Source organism: Prionailurus viverrinus, chromosome C2 (genome assembly GCF_022837055.1).
Source record: "Prionailurus viverrinus isolate Anna chromosome C2, UM_Priviv_1.0, whole genome shotgun sequence".
Taxonomy (NCBI): domain Eukaryota; kingdom Metazoa; phylum Chordata; class Mammalia; order Carnivora; family Felidae; genus Prionailurus; species Prionailurus viverrinus.
Window position 1 is genome coordinate 56,487,615 of NC_062569.1, and position 4,224 is coordinate 56,491,838.

Genomic DNA, 4,224 nt, shown 5'->3' on the forward strand with positions numbered 1-4,224 from the left:
ATTTTTAACTTAATATAGATTAACAACTTTCTTTCTTAATACTACTTATCACTGCCTACTTGAGATAACAAATATATTTGGAATTCTTAATGATAGATTTTTTAATAAAACAGATTTTTTTTAACAGATATAATTTCCAAAAGTTCATCATAAGTCTGTGCCATAAAGCCTATTTCAGTAAATATCAGAGTTGAACTTACAGAACCAATTTTTCTTAACCACGATGAGAGATACCAGAAATCAATAACAAGAGATAATTGAACACTTTGTCTCTGAGAAAACACCAAATGGTGGATAATGCTGGTGCAGGACCCTAGAGGACCCCAGAATGGGAGACCTTGGAGGCTTCAGCAGTGGCATCCGTGGGCCAGGTTGGGGCTACAGCTGAGCCCCACAGCTCACAGAGACAAGGCAGAGGACAAAGAGTGAATCCCTGTCAACAAGTGAGGCCACTTGGTCAAAGACATGAGGATTAAGTCCCTGAAAGATATCTCTTCCCCATTCCCATCATGGAATCCAAAATCATTGATTTTTCCTGGGGGCATCTCTTAATAATGAGGTTTTGAAGGTTATGCCTTTGCAAAAGCAGACCCACGTTGGCCTGTGGACAGGGTTCAAGGCATTTGTTGCCATTGGAGATTCCAATTAACACCTTAGGGGCACCTGGGTGGCTCAGTCAGTTGAGCATGTGACTTCAGCTCAGAGCCTGGAGCCTGCTTCTGTTTCTGTCTCCCTCTCTCTCTGCCCCTCTCCTGCTCACACTCTCTTTCTCTCAAAAATAAATAAAAAGAACATTAAAAATTTTCTTAAAAACATTATAAACAATGGACATATTGGTGTGGGTGTTAAGTGTTCCAAGGAGGTAGCCACTGCCATCCCTGGGGCCATCCTGGATAAGCTTTCCATCGCCTTATGCAGTGAGGCTACTGGAGGAACAAGATTGGCAAGCCCCACACTGTCCTATACAAGGTGACCAGCCCCTGTGGCTCTGTGCTGGTGTACCTCATCCTGGCTCCCAGAGGTATTGGCATTCTCTAGGCCCCTGTGCCCAAGAAGCTACTGATGATGGCTGGTATTGACAATTGCTATACCTTGGCCAGGGGCTGCATTGTCACCCTGGGCAACTTCAAGAAGGCCACTTTTTTTTTAAGTTTATTTATTTATTTTGAGAGAAAGAGGCAGAGAGAGAGGGAGAGAATTCTAAGCAGGCTCCATGCTGTCAGCCTGGAGCCTGACTTGGGGCTCAAACTCACAAACCATGAGATTATGACCTGAGCAGAAATCAAGAGTTGGCCACATAACCATCCCATGTTGCCCACATAACCAGTAGTTATTTTGGCCACATAACCAGTGGCCCAGTTGCCCACAGAGCCATCCACGCATTCCTGACAAGGCCACTGTTGATGCCATTTCCAAGACCTACAGCTGTCTTATTCCTGATCTCTGGAAAAAGACTGTGTTCACCAAGTCTCCTTATCAGGCATTCACAGACTGTCTTGTAAAGACTGACACTCAGAATGTCTTTGCAGAAGACCCAAACACCAGCTGTGGCTACCACATAGTTTTATACAAGAAAAATAAAGTTAATTAAAGCCTGTTTAAAAAAAGAGGGAGAGATAATCGGACAAAAACCTTATTTTCAAATTAAATAATAATTTAATTCATGGTTCTAAATAAATAATAGTGAAAATTTAAAAATACTTACAATAATGAACCAAAAATGCACATGAGATGAAGCTAATGCAGTTGTGCTTCATCTAAATGCTTATATAAGAAAAAACAAAATTATAAAAACAAAGAGCTAAGTACCCAGGGTAACAACTTAGGAGGAAACAGCAAAATAAGAAAGATCAAAAAGGGCCACCTGGGTGGCTCAGTCGGTTAAGTATCCGGCTTCAGCTCAGGTCATGATCTCACAGTTTGTGAGTTCAAGCCCCGAAATGGACTCTGTGCTGACAGCTCGGAGCCTGGAGCCTGCTTCAGATTCTGTGTCTTCCTCTCTCTCTGCCCTTCCCCTACTCATGTTCATTCTCTCTCTCTCTCTCTCAAAAATAAATAAACATTAATTTTTTTTAAATAAAAGAAAGATCGATATAAAACTTTACTGTTCTACAGTAAAGCATTTCTGTCAGTATGCTGTTTTCCTATCAACTGCTAAGAACAAAAGTAAAGTTACTTTTCAACTTGTAATTCTAACATGCAGTTCAAAATTCACATGCCCAAACTTGAGCTCTAACCTGTTGACCTTGTCTTCTTCATTTCAATGAAGGTGAACTCTAGTCCTCATAACTCTAGTCACTCATAACAAATATCTGGGCAGCCAATTTGATTTCTCTCTTCTACCACTGATCCATAGACAACATTTTTTTTTCTGACTTCAGAGTAAGTCTGGAATCTGATCACTTAGAAACACTTTCACAGCATTAAAATGGAAGAAATTGCTAATAAAGCTGGTACCATCAGTGACTCAAACAAATATTTTGCTGGAATGTGAGAACATGAAAGTGAAACAGTACATATTGTACATTCTGTTTACAAGATGTCCTAAAACTGGTCTATAGTTTCAAAAAAAAAATCAAAACAATGATTCTCTCTGGTTGGGATATTGACTGAGAAGAGATGTGATAGAACTTTCTAGTAATGGAATTTTTCTATTGATGGCTATATAGTTTATCCAGGTATATGCATTATTAAAAATTCATTGAGTTTTATTATTAAAATGTGTTCAGTCACTATATGCAAATTTTACATGGCACCATGGGAAGAAGTATTTAGTTTCTAGGTTTGTTTTTCACACCAGTATGGGTAAAAAAGCCTAAAACTACTCTTTGTTATACTAGGCTTAAGCAAATGAGTTAATACTTTGAGGATAATAAAAGTTGTATTTCTCTATGTGGTGAAAGGAGTTAAAGATGGGGAAATTTGAAAAGACTAGAATGAAACTTGTTGCATAGAATTGGGGATATCAGGATAGACTCATTATATAGATAAAGAGAGATATAGATACATAGATATATATCTAGACCCATTTTATAGATCTATCTATATGCTATATGTATGTATACATTTATGTATCTGCTCCTATATCTGTTTACACAAAGGACCTAAAAGCAATGATACACCAGTGACAATGAGCATTCCTAGAATCCAGTTTTTGGTTTCTAAATAAAATTCTCCACTGAAATAAACCAAGAGAAATAGTCTGTTCCAGAGTGTGGCTGGTAAAGTAGAAGTTGAACCTGGTATTTATTTTTACACTGGAAAGTGAGGAAGTAATAAAATAATTACAGGACCATGTCAAAAGGACACAAATTTAGTTTGAAGAGGCTTCCAACTGGCCAAGTTTGGGACAAGTCAGGCATCAAAATACATAATCAAATAACAATAATCCATTGAAAGCAACGAGAATTCGTAAAATCCTACCGATATATTAAATATGTCACAGAAAAAAAGGAAAGCCATTTCTTATAGAATAGAGGCCAATGAATGCAGTAGCATTGTTGAAACTAGAAAATCATCAATGGATGTTAAACTATTCAGTGAAATTTTGATAAAAAGAATATTGAAATATTTTCATATGTTTTCCCAAAATTATTCATTAGGAAAAAAAGTAACTTTATAGAGAAACCTGACAGGTATAAATTTAGGTGATTAATATTAACATCACCAGTTTGGGGAAATGTGCTTTGTGAAATAATGCACTGAAGAGGACATTATATTATTTAAGTGGTAATTCCACTTCACATGTCATGAAGAAACATCAGAAGTACACAAATTAAAGGGCATTTTACTAAAATAAGTAACTTACATTCTTAAAAAATATTAAGACAAGAATGACAAAGGAACAGATTCAAATTTTAAGAAACTGGTGATATGACAACTAAAGGCAATACATCATTCTGGATTTGGTCCTGGCTAGGGAAACATATATACAATGTACATTATTAGGGAACTTGTATGATCTTAGATAGTACTGTTGTGCCATTAAATTTTGTAATTTTTATAATTGTACTGTGGCTAAGGTCCTCATTCGGAAACACATACTGAATTATTTAGTGTGAAGGAACATATTGTTTGCAGTTATCAAATTGTTCGTGTAATAATATAGAAACTGCTAAAACAAATAGAGTGCAATGCTTATCAAATGGTGAATCTGAGTAAAAGGGACTGTGGGAATTTCTTGTATTCCTGAAAAATTTATGTAAGTTTGAAGTTAACCCAAAA

The 4,224-nt window shown here is 36.6% G+C and overlaps 1 pseudogene; it reads left to right on the top strand.

The window, feature by feature from the left end:
* The first annotated feature begins 297 nt into the window (after positions 1 to 297).
* LOC125174445 (40S ribosomal protein S2-like) lies at positions 298 to 1,562 on the top strand (annotated as a pseudogene).
* The last annotated feature ends 2,662 nt before the right edge of the window (positions 1,563 to 4,224 follow it).